Below are 18,757 nucleotides of genomic sequence, written 5' to 3'. Positions count from 1 at the left end.
TTTTTTTTTTTTTTTTTTTTTTTTTTTGAGGCAGAGTCTTGATTTGTGGCCCAGACAAGAGCGCAGTGGTGCAAACTCAGCCCGCTGCAACCTGTGCCTCCTGGTTCAAGTGATTTTCCCATGTCACCCTCCCAAGTAGCTGAGATTACAGGCATGCGCCACCACACCTGGCTAGTTCTTGTATTTTTAGCATAGACAAGAGTTTCACCATGTTGCCCAGACTGTTCTTGCACTCCTGACCTCAGTGATCCTCCTGCCTCAGCCTCCCAAAGTGCTGGGTTTACAGGCACGAGCCACTGTGCCCAGCCAGATGACTATAGTATTCTGTAGTGTGGATGTTCCATAATTTTATCTGCCTCCTGTTAATTGATGTTATAGTTATTTACTGTTTTACACCACTACAATCAGTGCTTGTGTCTGTATCTTTGTGCACATACTTAGATTTATCATGCTAAAGGTGACTTTGGGTTTAAATAATAGCTAACATTTCATGAGTACTTCTCATCCTCCCGGCATTGTTCTAAGCCAGGGTTACCTGTCAAGGTCCAGGTAGTGACTGCTGACAGCTGTGCAGGCCGTGTGGTCTCTGGACTGTAGCACCCATGCAGTGTGGACAATATGTATGGGAAATGAGTCTGGCTATGTCCCATTGAAACCTCTGTATAGAAAGAGGCAGCAGTGTGGTCTGTAGTTTGTTGACCACTGTTCTAAGTCCTATACATCCTAATTATTCTCATAGTCCTCGAAGGGAGGTGCAGTTACTATCCCCACTTTGTGGATGAGGAAACTGACACAGAGAAGGAGGAGTCCAAGGTGACATGGTTGATCAATGGCTGAGCCAGGCCTTGACCCATCCATTCAGCTTGCATGCTTCAAGTTTAAAGATTAGAAAGACGCTGCCAAATGTCTTCTCCTAAATGTTAGACCTGGTGGCGGGACCCTCAGGCACCTGCTGAACCAGTGGCCTCTGGTTCTTTGAAAGCCATGTGCTTGCCAGGTACCACTCCGGGCAGCTTTTGGATGCTGGATAGGCCAGCACCCTCTCAGCACCTCTCACTGTGTGCCTGTCTGTATTCCTGCTTTTGATAAATGTTTCCCCAGCACCAGCTTACAGAGAAGTCTGCTCAGCCAGTGCCTGGGACCGACCACCCATCTGGCAGGCAGGAGGACAGACAGACTTTTCCAGCAGGGAAGATCAAGTTGGGTGCTGGCAAGGTTAACTTCCTTTGATGTCTGCTCTAGCAGTAATCACCTGAGCCCAGGTCGGCACATTGCTTGGCCTACCATGGCCCATTTTCCTTCAGTAATACGGAGCAGGCCTGGTGCAGTGGCTCATGCCTGTAATCCCAGCACTTTCGGAGTCCAAGGCAGGGTGAATCATTTGACGCCAGGAGTTCAAGGCCAGCCTAGCCAACATGGTGAAACCTTGTGTCTACTACAACTACAAAATTAGCCAGGCGTGGTGGTGCATGCCTGTAATCCCAGCTAGTTGAGAGGCTGAAGCAGGAGAATCACTTGAACCCAGGAGGCGAGCTCATACCACTGCACTCCAGCCTGGGCAACAGAGCGAGACTCTGTCTCAAAAAAGAAAAATTGTGAAGACCAAATGAGATAATGTATAAAAAAATACTGCAAGTTGGTGCAGTGGCTCACGCCTGTAATCCCAGGATTTTGGGAGGCCGAGATGGGTGGATTATGATGTCAGGAGTTCCAAGACCAGCCTGGCCAAGATGCTGAAACCCCGTCTCTAATAAAAATACAAAAATTAGCCAGGCGTGGTAGCATGCACCTGTAATCCCAGGTACTCAGGAGGCTGAAGCAGGAGAATCGCTTGAACCTGGGTGGCAGATGTTGCAGTGAGCTGAGATCACACCACTGTCCTCCAGCCTGGTCAACAAAGCAAGACTCCGTCTCAAAAAAAAAAAAAAAAAAAAAATCTGCATAAGACATACTGTTTATGCTATGTTTTCTGAAGATTTTATTTTTGTAAAACGTATTTCATAGTGTGAAGTTTTAACTAACATGTCCAAGCTATTTTCATTGTTTCCCGATTAAAATTTAGCCAACTTTTTGGTTATCCCTAGGTATCTTTTGTTGGTGGCAGCAGTAATGAAATAGCTTTCTTGAATTTTTATTCTGAAGGAATGTTGAATTTTATGTTTTTCAGCATCTACTGAAATAATTATATGTTTTTTTCTTAATTTACTGAATGTGATGTAGCACATTTATATATTTGTGTTTATTGAATCATCTTCATATTCCTCAGATGAATCCCACTTCGTCATGGCAGATGATCCTTTTATTGTCTTGTCAAATGCAGTTTTCATGTATTTTGTTGAGGATTTTTTGTATCTGTGTTCATCAGGGATATTTTATGCCTGTCTTTTTCTTTTTTGTGTTGTGATTTGGTCTGGTTTTTGCACCAGGGTAGTGCTGGCCTCATAGAACAAGTTTGGAAGTATTCTTACCTCTTCATTTTTGGGCAAGTATTTTGAGTAAAATTGGTATTAGCTTGTTTAAAAATGTTTCATTGAATTCATCAGTAAAACCATGATTCTTGTGTTTTTCTTTTGACAGGAGACTTCTTATTACTACTTTAATTGCATTACCCATAATTGGTCTGTTCAGGTTTCTTATCTTTCTATCATTCTATCCACACCAGCCCAGGGATTCAGGGGAGGCCCCAGTGATTGGCCACACTAGCTGCTGCCTTTCTCTCTGGCCACTGACACATCTGGTTCATTTCAGCATCACCAGGTGTTCTAAGAGAGGCAGAGTGTAGACTGCCCTGGCCTGGGAGCGCACAAACACAGGGCTCCTGGGTGAGCCCAGAGCTGGGGCTATAGCTAGAACATCAGGGCAAGAGAGGCCCGTGACCTCTCACTTCCTGGTCCCGGTCATGAGGTTTCAGGAGTGGGACCAGAGTGGGCTTACTCAATGTTTTGTAATGACAGGACAGAGAAGGCAGCAGCCTTTGACACTTCACATGAAAATGTGGCATGAGAAGAACGACTGTTCAATCCTGTCCTGGCCAGAAAGTCATTGCTGTTGGCCAAAGAGCCAGTGTCTGAGTGCCTGCAGCTATGTATGTATATACTAGATACATAGATATATGTAATGCTGCTTGGCTTACAGTGTCTAAATATTTACCATCTAATGCGTCAGAAGAAATGTTTGCCTTTTCCAGTGCTGATTTTGGCTGTGCATGACCCTATAAAAATTTAACCACTTTTGATAACAATAAACAATAATATTAGCTGCCATTTACTGAGGCTCAGAAACATTAAATAACTTGCCTAAGGTCACACAGCTAGTAAGTGGCAGAGCAGGATCTTACAGTGACAGTTTGGAGGGAAGAGGAGAATAAGTGATGGACTTTATTCTGGCCATGCAGATGCAGGTAGACCCCTGGACTTCAGCTTCTCCAGGGCCGGGCTTAACTCCAGAACTGTCAGGCAGCTCTGTGACCCCTTCTCTTCATGAACTTGCTCTGGGATGGCTGCCAAAGCTACTTTTAAATTACAATCCACGTGAGAACACTGTGGCCAGAAGCTTCTATCTTCCTGGCATTTTCCTTCCTGTGGGGCCTCCCAACCTCAGCAGTTCCTCTGTAACATGGCTAACTCCTGTCTTGTTTCCTCCTAGACTTTACCTTGTGGATTCAGAGGGGAGACTGCTGTTGCTAAGCCCTCCTGAGCATCATTTCTGGTGTGGCAGAGTTGACAAGCCTCCTGCTTCTTGACTACTCCTGACTCATCTCTGCAGAGTAGACACACCTCACTTCTTGGACATCACTGAAGAATATTCTGGTAAGTAAATTTTTCAGGAATGAAAGCTTACTGCTCAGAACACTCAGCTTTAGAAACCTGGAACTATTTTGCCATTAGTCTTTTTTGTTTTTGAGATGGAGTCTTGCTCTTGTTGCCCAGGCTGGAGTCCAGTGGCCCAGTCTGGGCCTACTGCAACGTGCACCTCCCAGTTCCAAGCAATTCTCTTGTGGTAGCCTCCTGCGTACCTGGGATTACAGGTGCCTGCCACCACGCCCAGCTATGTTTTATATTTTCAGTAAAGATAGAGTTTCACCGTGTTGGTCAGGCTTGTCTTGAATTCCTGAGCTCAGGTGATCCACCTGCCTCAGCCTCCCAAAGTGCTGGGTCTGTGCTGTGGTCAGGTCCAAGACAGGGCCCAGCCAAATCTAGAGTGATAGCCAGGGTAGGGTCAAACCTAGGGTAGGGCCAAGGCAGGGGCAGGGCCAGGGTGGTGCCAAGATGAAGGCAAGAACAAGGAATGGACAGGGTAGGGACAGGACAAGGGCAAGCATAGTGCAGGTTCATGGCACGGCGAGGGTCCAGGGACAGGGTCAGGGCCATAGCATCACCAGAGACTGGGCTGTGGCTAGGACAGTGACAGAGCCAGAGTCAGGGCCAGAGCAGTGCAAGGCCAGGGTACTGCCAGGCATTTTAGGGTCAGACAGGATCAGGAACAGGGTAGGACCATGTCATGGACAGAGTAGTTCCAGCATCAGCCTGGGGAAGGGCCAGGGCAAGGCCAGGGAGAAGGCATGGCTAAGGCCATGTCAAGGCAGAGACCTCCAGTACAGGGTCAGTGCAGGGTAAGGCCAAGGCCAGAGCATCGAAGGGCACCGAAAAGCAAGGGAAGGTCCAGGGCAGGGTTAGGGGCAAGGCAGGGCAGGGTCAGGGCCCTGGGTCAAGGATGGTCTAGGGTCAGAGCTATGGAAGGGCCCGGGCAGGGCCCTGGCTAAATAAGGGCAGAGCCAAGGCAGGTCATAGAGAAGGTAGGGCAAAAACTAAGGCAGGGTCAGAGCACATCCAGGGAGTGGCTAGGGCTGGGCAGGGTAAAGGCACAACCAGTGAAGGGTAAGACTAGGCAATGGCACACATTGGCCATGGTAGGGCCGGGAAAGGGCAGTTTAAGCATGGCCTTGATGGACCAGGGCAGAGATAGGTCAAGGAATTGCTGGGACAAATCTGGCTAAGGACATGTCCAAGTCCAGGTCAGGGCCAGAACACGACCAGGACAGTCACCACTGGCAGGCCTGGTGCCATGATCAGAGTCAGCAGGAGCAGCAGGGCCAGAATCAAACCATGGCCAGCACAGATCCAGGGCAGGGACAGGGTAGCACATGGCCAAGACAGGACCAAGATGGGGCTAGAGCAGGGCAGGGCACCACGGGCCAGGTCCAGGGCTGGGGGCAGGGCTAGGTCAAATGCCAGAGTCATGCTCAGAGCAGGTCCAAGGAAGAATCAGGGCCAAGGAATGGCAGGGCTATTGCAGCAGATGGCCAAGGAAAGGCCAGAGCAGCGAAGGGGTCCGGATAGGGCCAGGGCAAAAGCAGTGACAGGGCCAGAAGCATTGCAAGGCCAGAGGCAGAGCAGGACAAAAGTCACATCAAGGTAAGGCAAGTCCATTGCAGGGCCAGGGTCCAGACCAGAACCAGAGAAGTGCTGGGGCAGGGCCAGCGCTGGGACCAGGACCAGGAAAGGACAGTGTCAGGAACAAGGCAAAGAAAGATCCTCAGGGCCAGAGCCAGGGCCATGGCAAGACCAGCAGCGGGGCAAGGGCAAGAACAGCATGTACTGGGTTAGGGCCCAGGCAAATCAGGGCCAGGGCCAGGCCAGTGTCAGGATAAGGCCTTAAGTAGGTCAGGGCCAGGGCAGGGTTAGTGCCATGGCCAGGTCTAGGACAAGGTTGGGGCAGGACCATGACAGGGCCAGGACCATGGCAGAACCAGGGGTAGGAGCAGGGGCCAGTGGTCAAGGTCAGGGCTGGGGCCAGGTCTGTGCTAGTGTCAGGGTGAGGGCCAAGGTACGGCAGGACCGGTCAAAGGGGCAAGACCAGGACCAGGGTGAGGTCAGGGCTAGGGGAGAACTAGGATTGTGCAGGGTCAGACCTATGCTGGAAGCAACGCAGGGTCAGGGTCCAAGACATTGTGGCCAAGTCTAGGCCAGGGCCAGGGCCAGAGCAAATGCAGAGCCAAGGAGAAGGCAGGAACATGGAGGGTCCAGAGGTGGGCAAGATCAAGGCAGAACCAGAACCAGCACAAAGAAAAAGCAGGGACAGGGCAGCGCAAGGCCAGGTTAGGAGCAGGTCCAAAAGAATGCAGGGCTAGAATAGTACAAGGCATAGCAAAAAGCAGGGCAGGGGTCATAGCTGGGTCACAACTAGGAACAGGGCCAGGGTATTTTGGGGCTATTACAAGCCCATAGCAGAGGATGACTGTGGAAGGCCAGGGCCAGGAAGAAGGTAGGGTCGGGGCCAAGCCTGTGCCAAGGCAGAGAGTGCCAGTGCAGAGTCATTGCAGAGTGAGGGCAAGAACAGGGAATGGAAGGGCAGGGCCATGGTCCAGGGCAGGGCAGGGTCAGGGTCAAGGCCTGGAAAAGGGAAGGGCTAGGGCCAGGGATATGGCAGGACCAGATCAGGGCAGGACAAAAGTCAAGGCAGGGTCAGGGCAAGTCCAGAAAGGGGCTAAGGTGGGGCAGGGCCAGGGCACAAGCAGTGCAGGGTAAGATAGGGTAATGGCATGACTGGTTCATGGCATGAACAAGTACAGTGTAGCAGAGGGCCAAGGAAAGGCCAAAGCAGGAAAGGGCCAGGGAAATGTCAGGGCCATGGCAGTGCCAGAGCCAGGGTAGATACAGGGCCAAGAGAGGGTCAGGAATATGGCAAGACAAGTGGCAGGGTGAGGGCCATGGGCAAGTCAGGGCCAGGGTACTGGGTAATGCAGTACCCAGTCATGGGTCGGCCAGGGCAGAACCAGGACTGGGGTCAGGCTGGAGCCTGGACAGGATCTGAGCTGGGTCATGGCCAGGGAGAAACGAGAGGCAGAGTCACAGCCAGTGACATGACAGGACCAGGACCAGGACAGAGTCAGAAGCAGGATAGAACGAGGGCCAGGGCAGGAACAGTGCAGGGCCAGAGCTTGGCACAGGTCAAGGTCAGGACCAGCACAAAGCCAGGGCAGGGCAGGGCTAGGATAGCACAGAGCCAAGACAGGGTAGGGCTGGTGCCAGGGCAGGACCAGGAAAGGGCCAGGCTATGGCAGACAGGCACATGGAAGCCCAGAGTCGTGATGTGGACAGGGCAGGGGCCACAAAAAGACAGTGCCAGAAAGGGGCCAGGACAAGGACAAGTCCAGAGAAGGGTCAGGTGTGTATGCATAGGAAAAAGAATAGTGTGTAGGGTTCTGTACTGTCTTCAGTTTTAGGCATCCACTGCGGATCTTGAGGTGTATCCCAGGCAATTAAGAGGGGTTTACTATAATTTTGAATAATGGAGGGAAAGAATTAAGGAACCAAATGCAAAGGAGCTGAGAGCTTCATTGCCACCAGGGGGCAGTGTAGGGTGTGGGAACTACAAGGCCAGCGACCTGAATGCTTTGCAGGATCCCTTCTGGGTTCTGTTTCTTTGATGGGAGTAGTTTGACGTTTAGCTGCTGCAGGAAACAGGTGAAAGAAAAGCTTTGGGAATGTGTCATGGGCATGATGCATCATGGAAAGGAAGAATGAATTTGTTGAAAGAATTTGGGGTTAGGCAGGCTGGGGTGTTGGGGAAATCACTTGAGAAGTTTCAGGGACAGTTGAGGTTTGTTTAAGGTCAAGATGTTATGTGTTCCCCACCCACAATTTCTTATTTTGAAATTTTTCAAATCCACATTGAAATAATAGTACAAAACATAAGAATACACAAGCACAGGGCGGGCACGGTGGTTCATGCTTGTAATCCTGGCACTTTGGGAAGCTGAGGTCATGAGTTTGAGACCAGCCGGGCCAACATGGTGAAACCCTGTCTCTGCTAAAAATACAAAAATTAACTGGGCGTGGTGGTGTGCTTTTGAAATCCCCACTACTCAGGAGGTTGAGGCATGAGAATCACTTGAACCCAGGAGGTAGATCTTGCAGTGAACTGAGATCACCCCACTGCCCTCCAGCCTGGGCAGCAGAGTGAGACTCTGTCTCAAAAAAAAAAAATACACAAGCACAGATTTTATTACAGGTCATGAAACTTCTAAAACTCCCCCCCACCAATTATGTCATTGCAGGTCATGAAACTTCTAGAACCACCACCCCTTCCCCCAATGCTTTTGGGGAATGAGAATGAAAAATGGGCAAAAAGACCAAAAACAGTTTTGATCTTCCAGACTGTCGGCGTTCCTGAGGCTACACTTTGAGACTCTTTTATAAAACCTTTGTCACATCTAATAAAATATGCAGTAACTTTATATCATTAAATATTCAGCCTGTGTTCAGATGTCTTCAATTACCCTAAGAATAATTTTTACAGCTTTCTTTCTCTCTTTCTACTCCCTCCCTCCCTCCTTCCTCCTACCTTTCCCTCCTCCCTTCCCACCTGTTGTCCAGGCTGGTTTCAATCTCCTGGGCTCAAATGATCCTCCCCTCTTGGTGACTGAAAGTTCTGTGATTATAGGTGTGAGCCACAGTGCCCAGCCTACAGCTGTTTTTAGGAACCAGAACGCAATTTAGCTTCATGCTTTTGGTTTGACCGTTATGTCTATTTAGTCTTTTCTGTATGTTTTCCTTTTCCTTCTTTTGTTTTTGCCTCATTTTTATGCTTTTGTTTTTTTTTTATTCTTAAAAAGTATTTTGGAACTAGGTGGCTGGACGTGGTGGCTCACACCTGTCTGTAATCCCAGTATTTTGGGAGGCCGAGGCAGGTGGATCACCTGAGGTTGGGAGTTCAAGACTAGCCTTACCAATATGGAGAAACCCCATCTCTACTAAAAATACAAAATTAGCTGGGTGTGGTGATGGGCTCCTGTAATCCCAGCTACTTGGGCAGCTGAGGCAGGAGAATCACTTGAACCTGGGAGGCAGAGGCTGTGGTGAGCCAAGATCACTCCATTGCACTTGAACCTGAGCAACAAGAGTGAAACTCCATCTCAAAAAGCAAAAAAATCTTTTTGGAGCTAGAAGAACAGTTTCATATCCTTTTGCCCCAGGATATTGACTTTTTTTTTTTTTTTGAGATGGGAGTCTCACTCCGTCACCCAGGCTGGAGTGCAGTGGCACAATCTCAGTTCACTGCAACCTCTGCCTCCTGGGTTCAAGCAACTTCTCTGCTTCAGCCTCCCTAGTAACTGGGATTACAGACATGCACCCCATCCAACTAATTTTTGTATTTTTAGTAGAGACGGGGTTTCACCATGTTGGCCAGGATGGTCTTGTGATCCGCCCACCTCAGCCTCCCAAAGTGCTGGGATTACAGGCATGGGCCACCATGCCTGGCCTCACCTATTTCTTACTTTTAAAAGTGTAAAACATTACTGAATTTTATTTCAACAGCATTGCTTTTAATGACTGTTGAGTATTCCACTTTTATATTAGTGTGCTTATCTTTTTAAAATTGATTTGCAAGATATTTGTATACTAAGTCTATTGATCACTGGGTGGTATGTGTATGTTACAAATATATTTTTCAAGTATATTGGTTATGTTTATATATATATATATATATTTTTTTTTTTTTTGTAATTGTATTTTGGGCTCTGAGGTACATGTGCACATCTTCCATCCTGCAGGATTGTTGCATAAGTACATACATGCCATGGTGGTTTGCTGTCTCCATCCCCCTGTTGCCTACATTAGGCCTTTCTCCTGGTGTTATCCCTCCCCACCTCCCCAACCCGTTGTCCCTCCTCTCCCCTCCCCTCCACCCCGCCACCTACCTGAGTGATTGCTGTTCCCTTCCCTGTGCCCATGTGTTCTCATTGTTTGTCACCTGCCTGTGAGTGAAAATTTCTGTTCTTGTGTCAGTTTACTGAGAATGATGGTTTCTAGATTGAGTTCATGTCCTTTGTAGAGACATGGATGATTCTTTTTTATGGCTACATAGTATTCCATGGTGTATATGTGCCACATTTTCTTTGTCCAGTTTATCATTGATAGGCATTTGGGTTGGTTCCAGGTCTTTGCTATTGGTGCTGCAATGAGCATACATGTGCATGTGTCTTTATAACAGAATGATTTATAATCTTTGAGTATATACCCAATAATGGCTGGGATTACAGGTGTCTGCCAACACACCTAGCTAATTTTTGCATTTTTAGTAGAGACAGTGTTTCACCATGTTGGCCAGGATGGTCTCAATCTCCTGATCTTGTGATCCACCTGCCTTGGCCTCCCAAAGTGCTGGATTACAGGCATGAGCCACCACACCCAGCCTAATTTTTGTATTTTTAGTATAGATGGGGTTTCTCCATGTTGCCCAGGCTGGTCTTGAACTCCTGTCCTCAAGCAATTCACCTGCCTCAGCCTCCCTTTAGTGCTGGGGTTACAGGTGTAAGCCTCTGTGCCCAGCCAATCTTGGGTGCATTTGTCGTCCTCAGCTTGTATCCCCAAGTATAAAATGGAGATAGTACGTCAGGCAGGGTGGCTCACGCCTGTGATCTCAACACTTTGGGAGGCTGAGGCAAGCAGGTTGCTTGAGCCCAGGAGTTCAAGACCACCCTGGGCAACATGAAGAAACCTAGTCTCTACTTAAAAAAAAGAAATGGGGGTAGTAATCACTTTCTTACTGGGCAGCTTTGAGGGTGAAATTAAATGATCGGGTATAAAATGTTCAGCCCAGCTCTTGACTTCTAATCATCCCTTTTCACATACCAGTTATTTTCCTGTTTTCGCCCAGAGAGGAAACGGTCTGGCTGAGACCTTTAACATCTGCCCTCCACCCCATAGCAAAGTAGGGGAGGGGGGTGTGGCGGTACACTTCCTTCAGTCTGGGCAGGTCTCTGACTCAATTCAGGATACCCCTTCCCCTTGCCCAGCTCCCCAAACCGGTCAGGGCCCTTCTAAAGGGCTCATTAGAGAGGAGAGATCCCCATCTCCATTCCTGCCTTCCTTTCTGAACTCCCAGGGTCTGGACATCAGAGAGGCACCCATACAGAGGTAGCCAAGACTCCTGGCCCTCCAGGGGCAGGAGTGAGTGGTTGGAGTGAGACTAAGATCACGATATGATGGGACCGGGATTGCCGAACGCCTAGGCCGTGGGTGGGGCAAGCCCATCGCTCCCCCCTCCCATGGGAGCTGTTGGACCTGCTGTCCCCCCTCCACTTCCGGGCTGCTGGGGAGGGGAACAGGGCAGCCTCTCTCTCCTCCCTCTTCCTCTGCCACCTGTCTCATAGGCAGAAGAGGCCGTGCCCAGCACGCAGAGCAGAGTGCGCTGAAGCCTGAGCCGGTGAGGGGGCCGAGGCTGCGGAGAGGTGGGGGCTGGACTTTGGAATCTCAAAGACTCCGACTCCTGGCTTGTCTAGAGGAGGGGAGCCTGGGAGCCCCGACTCCTGGATCCCTGGGTGAGGTGGCATGGGCACTGTTCCACTGCACAGTGGGGTCAGGATTAAGCCTATGGGGCTCCAGGGAGGACGGGGCAGGAGCCGAACTGCTGAGTCTGGGAGGGAGAAGATGGGTCACCCTAAGCAAGTCCAAGAGATTGTGGGGGGGTTACTGGGAGGGTACAAGGCCTGACACCTGGAGAGGAGGGAGGGGAAGCAGGGTCGAAGGGACCAGTAGAGGGTGTGCCACGATCCTGGACTCAAAATTCCAGTCCCACCTTACAGCCATCAAGCCCTGTCTCTGGAAGCTTCAGGGCACGCCTCCGCAGCGCTCAGTTCCATCCTTTGAACTCTTAGGCCCTGCCTCCTAGGAGAGTCACAGTGCCCCACAGCAGAGGTGCGGTGCTCAGGCCCCCCTGCCCACCTCTCAGGAGCCTGGGCGGTCATGGGGATGTGGAGCAGCCCCAAGGAGGGGACTCCGCCGTCACCAGTCCTAGAACGCAATATGGAGATCCAGCACCAGGGCCATCCTGAGGAGTCCTGGGAACAGGAGGTGCCCGACGTCCTGGCTGAGCCTTTGAGCTGCGGAGGAGCTGAGCGGCAGGTGGAGAAAGATGAAGGAGTGGGAGAAGGCAGCAGCAGTGAGAGCAGCCCGACGCAGTGAGGGGCTCGAGGGCGACCACGCCGGGGGCCTGGACCGATGGGGACCCAAACAGGTGGCCTGTCAGGTTGACAGCTAGAGGGAAACAGAAAAGACAGCCAGAGATAGGGCGAGACTGAGTGACAGCAGAGACTACTGAGAGACAGCCACCAGGACACGGAGCCAGAGACGCAAAGAGAAAGAAACCAGATAGAGCCACGGGGAGGCCCCAAGAACGGAGATGGACCCAAATGGGCGACAGAGACAGAGAAACGGATATAGAGGACCCAGATAGGTAGCTAAGGCCCATAACCCCTGCACTTGGGGAGGCAGAGGGGAGGATCGCTTGAGCCCAGGAGTTCGAGACAAGTCTGGGCAAACATAGCAAATCCCCATCTCTACAAAAAATACAAAAATTATCGAAGTGCCGCGTGCCTATAATCTCACCTACCTGGGAGGCTGAGGCAGATTGCTTAAGCCCAGGAGTTGGAGGCTGCAGTGTGCTGTGATTGCACCACTGCACCACAACCTGGAACAGAGCAAAAGCTATCTCTAAAAATGAGAGAAAGAGAGGCAGAGACAGGAGAGACTACTGAACAGAGAGACCCAAACAAGTAAGAGATGCAGAGAGATCAAGAAACCAGACGAGGCCCAGAGACATGGAGACTGAGAGACAAAGACCAGAAAGAAAGAGAAACAGACCAGAGAAAGGGGAATTGAGTCAGGGGGAAACCCAGAAATAAATGGCAGAGATGCTCAGAGAAACAGTGACAAACCTTGAGAGACGGAGATACTCTGAGGGAGAAAGATCTAGTGATTCGGTCAGTGGACAGATACCCAGTCCCTGAGTTGGAGTGGGGTGGAGAAAGAGAGAGAGACAGATCCAGGCACTAGGAGAAAGTGAGGCTAAGAGAACAGGACCTGGATAGAGAAAAAGAAACACCTTTCATAAGTCGGCTTTGTATTTCCCCACCTCCCATACAGTACTGTAAGCCTCTGTGGTCAGTGTGGCCGGGTGGTCACTAGACTTGTACCCTCCCACATTCTGACCCTAAATACAAGAGACTGAGTGTAATCCCAAAGTGCTGGGATTACAGGTGAGTCACAGGTGAGGCTGGGCACTGGTACTCATGCCTGTAATCCCAGCACTTTGGGAGGCCAAGGTGGAAGAATCACCTGAGTCTGGGAGTTTGAGACCAACCTGGGCAACATAGCATGACCCCCTCTCTACTAAAATAAATTTTAAAAAATCAAGTAGGGCCGGGTGCAGTGGCTCACGCCTGTAATCCCAGCACTTTGGGAGGCCGAGGCGGGTGGATCACGAGGTCAAGAGATCGAGACCATCCTGGTCAACACGGTGAAACCCCGTCTCTACTAAAAATACAAAAAATTAGCTGGGCATGGTGGCGCGTGCCTGTAATCCCAGCTACTCAGGAGGCTGAGGCAGGAGAATTGCCTGAACCCAGGAGGTGGAGGTTGCGGTGAGCCGAGATTGCGCCATTGCACTCCAGCCTGGGTAACAAGAGCGAAACTCCGACTCAAAAAAAAAAAAAAAAAATCAAGTAAATAAATAAAGTGCTTGACATGGTGGTGAGCACCTGTAGTCAGAGCTACTTAGGAAGCTGAAGCAGGAGGATTGCTTGAGCCTGGGAGGTCGATGCTGCAGTAAGCTGTAATCACAACACTGCACTCCATCTAGTGAGACTATCACAGGACAAAAAAAAAAGAAAAAAGCCTGCGACAGATAATAAGAGTGATGTTTGTGTTGGGTGGACTGAGACCTGCTGAGGGGGATGTGGGTGGAGGACCAGACCTACTTTGTGATTGCAAGAGGCGATGCATCTCCACTTAACCCCATCCCCCAACTCCATCCTGAGGCTATGCCTCGGATAGCGAACGTAGCCATACCCACCCCCATCCTCTGCCCCCCGCATCCACCTCTGGGGGAAGGGGTGTGAGGGGCGGCGCAGTGGTTGCGAGGACAGCACCTGGAGGTATTGACTCGCGTGGCCCTGATGGAGCAGCAAGTGAAGGAGCTACAGTGCCGGGGAAGGAGCTGAGGATCGAGGTAAAGCTGCAGACTCCTTGGGAAGCCTGGCCCCAACTCAAGAGAACCCACAAGGCCAGACTCCCAGCCTTTCCTCCAGTGGGACCAGATTCTAGGCGCCCCCCTCGGAGCCTCCCTCCAAATCCAGGTCCCTGGGCTTCGTCCGCCCTGCAACCTTCGAATCCAGTAGTTCCGGCCTTGGGCCTCTTCCTTGGACCCACGAGCCTGAGCCCCCAGCCCTTGCATTCTCTCTGCAGATGGAGGTGGAGGTGGCCCTGCTGTGGGGCCAGCTGGCTGCAGAGCGAGTGGACGCTCACCAGGAGGAGCAGCAGCTGCAGGAGCTGCTGGGGCAGCAGGTAGCCTTGGAGCTGGGTGGCCACCAGCAGCAGGAACAGGTCTGTTTGGCTCACTCGCTCTTCATCTGCAGTCTCATTCCTGGTTCATGGATGTTGTTGGTGTGCTCCTAGCTATCTGCATCCCGGGGTGGTCCCTACTCCCCAAAGGAAGACATTTGGGCTTCCAAGAGAGTGAGGTACTGATGCCCCTCCTGTTTCCTCCAACCTCACTGGACGTGATTTTTGGGGCTCTTCCTTTGTCCCCTGTCTGTTTGCTATTTAAATCTGGGTTTGTGAAAACTTTCAAACTGGTCGGGCGTGGTGGCTCATGCCTGTCATCATAGCAGTTTTGGAGGCTGAGGCAGGTGGACTGCCTGAAGAGATTGAGACCAGCCTGGCCAACATGTCAAAACCCCGTCTTTGCTAAAAATACAAAAATTAGCTGGTGTGGTGGTGGGGGCCTGTAACCTCAGCTACTTAGGAGCCTGAGACAGGGGAATCACTTGAACTGGGGAGGTGGAGGTTGCATTGAGCCAAGATCGCACCATGGCACTCCAGCCTGGGTGACAAGAGTGAGACTCTGTCTCAAAAAAAGAAAGAAAAAGTTTCCAAACCCACAATAGGCAGTTCCCATGTCGTGTGTCCATCAGCTTCAGCGATGGTTAATATTCTTCCATTCTTTTTTCCTTTTTCTGAGATGGAGTTTCACTCTTGTCACCCACACTGGAGTGCAGTGGCACGATCTCAGCTCATTGCAACCTCCGCGTTCCAGGTTCAAGTAATTCTTCTGCCTCAGCCTCCCAAATAGCTGGACTTACAGGGGCCTGCCAACATGCCTGGCTAATTTTTCGTATCTATAATAGAGATGGGGTTTTGCTATGTTGGGCAAGCTGGTCTCCAACTCCTAACCTCAGGTGCTCCACCCACATGGGCCTCTCAAAGTGTTGGTATTACAGGCATGAGCCACTGTGCCCAGCCAATATTTTTCCATTCTTGTTTCATATCTCCAATTTCTTCCCATCCCTAGTTTTAAAAGCCAATCCCAGACATCATATGGCCTGTACGTATCTTTAGAGTGTATCATTGACAGATAAAAAAACCTTTTTGGCTAGGCGAGGTGGCTCGTACTTGTAATTCCAGTACTTTGGTGGGGGCCAAGGTAGGAGGATTTCTTGAGCCAAGAGTATGACAGCAGCCTGGCAACATAATGAGACTGTTTCTGTGAAATATAAAAATATAAAAATTAACCAGTCATGGTGGCATGCGCTTGTGGTCCCAGTACTCAGAAGAGTCAGGTAGGAGGATCAATTGTGCCCATAAGTAGAGGCTGCAGCGAGGTGTGATCATGACACTGCACTTCAACCTGGGCAACAGAGCAAGACCCTGTCTCAAAAAAAGATATTAATAAGTTCTTAGTATCGTCTTATTTCTGTTTAGTTTGTGTTTTCCAGATAGTCTCAAAACACCAATTAACAGGTGGCTTGTTTGAATGAAGTCCCCAAAGGCCAGTGTGACTGGTTCATATGTCTTGCCTATTGCTTCATCTCTGGTGGTTCCCACCCCGTCTTCCCTGTACTGTTTATTGGAAAAACCCAGTCTCCTGTTGCACAGGCAGAGCATGGCTGATTACATACCTGTGGTGCCCTTGAACATGCCCCTGTTTCTGCAAGCAGGTGTTGGTTAGAGGGAGAGGTTGGATTGTATTCAGAAGTTCTTTAGTGCTTCCTGAGCCAATGTCAGGAAACTCATCTCTGGTGGTTGTCCAGACTTCATTAGGTCACCCTGGTCTCTTCTTAAGAATCTTTTGGCAGGCATGGTGGCTCACACCTGTAATCTCAGCACTTTGGAAGGCCAAAGCATGTGGATCACCTGAGGTCAGGAGTTCAAGACCAGCCTGGCCAACATGATGAAACCCTGTCTCTACTAAAAATACAAAAAATTAGCTGGGTGTGGTGGTGGGCGCCTGTAATCCCAGCTACTCGGGAGACTGAAGAAGGAGAGTCACTTGAACCCAGGAAGTGGAGGTTGCAGTGAGCCAAGATCGTGCCACTGCACCCAGCCTGGACGACAAGAGCAAAACTCTGTCAAAAAGAATATTTTATTTGAAGATTCTAACATCATATCAGTGGTCATTGCTTAGGTTGGTTATCATTATAGGTCAGAAAATGGTGGCTTGTCATTTTGTCAGTTTTTTTCTTTGCAAATATTTTCCTTGTTGGCATTTCCTGGGACTGGGTCCGGGGTCCTCATTTGTCCTCAAAGATCACATATTTCTCCCAGGCCTTCTCTCCTAAGACAGAAATGTGCCCTTCTTCCTAGGATACTGGCTACTAAGTACTCCTTTCTCACCCGGATCCAGAAATCCCAGTAGCAGCCCCTCCTTCCTCACACCCAAGAATCCAGGCCCTCAGCCCCTCCTCTGTTAGACCCAGGAGTCCAGGCCCCCAGCCCCTTATCCCTCAGACTCAGGAGTCCAGGCCCCAGGCCCTCATTCCTCAGACCCAGGAGTCTAGCTGCTTCTCCTTCACCACAGCTGACCTCAGCAACTCCCTTCTCCACAATGTTTGTCTTGTTGTCCCTTTGATCATCAGGCCAGAGTCCTGGATTTGCCTTGGGCACCTCCCTGCCTCTCACCTCCAAGCTCTTCGCCACCATGTCCCATCCTTTATGCTTCCTAATCCTCCCTGTCTAGTCCATCTCTTTTCCCGCTCCACTGCCCAGGCCCCAGCTTAGGTCTCATCCTCACTGCCTGGAGGATCCCAGAGAGAGCTACTCTCCACCCCTCTAACCCAGAGGGATGATTCCTAGGTCCTACTCCATCCTTTCAGTCCTTCTGCGGCTCCCATATCCCCAGGTTGACCAAACCCACTGTGAGCTGGCCTTCCCACTGTCCTCTCCCACCACATTCTTCCCACCACCACATCCTCTTCCACTCTGGCTGGAGTTTTTCCCCCAGACTTCCTTTTCAACTTTGATGCATTTGTGCCATGCTGTTTCCTCTGCCCAAAATGCCCTTCTGGTTCCTTTTATTTTCCCAGATCTAAGTGTTCTCTGATTATATATATATATATTTTTTTTAAATTTAATTTATTTAATTGATTGATTGATTGATTGACTGAGACAGGGTCTTGCTCTGTCACCCAGGCTGGAGTGCAGTAGTGCGATCACTGCAGCCTCAGCCTCTGGCAGACATTGTTCTTCATTCTAGGTTCCCAGTCTCTGGGTTTTACTGCCCTGATCTTTCCAATTGGCTGTGTTCCCACCTGGAGGGCACGGCCCAGATACAGTCCACTTCTGCATCTCCATATCACAAAGCATGAACAGGTTTTGCATTCATTCCTTCCCTTCTCTTCTTTCCCCTTCCTTCCTTTCCTCCCTTTCTTTTCTTCTTTCTTCTCTTTCTCCTCTTTTCTCTTCTTTCAAGACAGGATCTCCCTCTGTCACCCAGACTGGGGCAGTGATGCAAACACAGCTCACTGCAGCCTCGACCTCCATGGCTCAAGCAATCCAGCCTCCCAAGTAGCTGGAATTACAGGCATGCACTAACATACCCCACTAATTTTTTTTTTTTTTTGAGATGGCAACAGCCTGTCTGTAGTGTTTGTGTAGTTGTGTGTACATATGTCTGTAGCTTGTATAGATGTGTCAGTGTGTTTGTGTGTCCATTTGTGTCTGCGTACGTCTGTAGTGTTGGTATGCGTATGTGTATTTGTGTCTGTGTACATGGGTCTGTAGTGTATGTGTATATGTTTGTGTGTATATGTGTCTGTGTAACACCTGCATATTTGTATGTGTATGTGTGTGTGCATGTGTGTGGTCACTTGGAAAGGCCTGAGGGTATGGGGTCGGAGGCAGGATCAGAGGCCTGAGCTGGGGGCTGGGGACAGAGTCCAGAGTATGCTGAACAGGACAGAGCGAGCCCAGGCTGTGGACCTAGTGCAGGGCCGTGAAGGAGCTCCTGGTGAACTCCAGGCTCTGGGCTGCTGAGAAACTGAGGCATGGCTGTGTGTGAGGCCAGCCAGAAGGGGCAGCTGTAGCAGCACGAGAGGGTGGCTGCAAGGGGGTTTAGACAGGGCTGGGGCTGCTCTGGAGGCAGCAGGTCCTTCCCTCTGCTGGTAGCTCCAGAGAAAGGGCTCACAGCCTTGCCCAAGTTTCCAAAGAAGCTTCTAGAACTAAGCATCCTGGTTATTCGTCCTATACACTGTTCCTCCTGAATTTACACTGGACCCCACCTTCAGTCTCAGACACTTCCCAGTCTCTCTTGGGGAGTGGGAGTGGGACCAGGGTTGAGTGTCCAGCTGAGGTCAGACAGGGGGACGGGATGGGGAGTACTGAGGACAGGGAAGGCAGGCCAGGGGCAGCTCTGCAAAGGGTGTGCAGCCTGTGGGGAGGGGAGGCAGCGCTGCGTGGGAGGAGGGAGGCCAGACAGT

General features: G+C 50.4%; 1 pseudogene; it reads left to right on the top strand.

Moving 5' to 3' along the window:
• LOC108307112 overlaps positions 1–8,255 on the top strand; it is a 29,084-nt pseudogene extending 20,829 nt beyond the window's left edge.
• Positions 8,256–18,757: the final 10,502 nt, after the last annotated feature.

Source organism: Cebus imitator, unplaced genomic scaffold (genome assembly GCF_001604975.1).
Source record: "Cebus imitator isolate Cc_AM_T3 unplaced genomic scaffold, Cebus_imitator-1.0 Scaffold76, whole genome shotgun sequence".
NCBI classification, from domain to species: domain Eukaryota; kingdom Metazoa; phylum Chordata; class Mammalia; order Primates; family Cebidae; genus Cebus; species Cebus imitator.
This window is presented reverse-complemented; position numbering and strand designations above follow the sequence as displayed.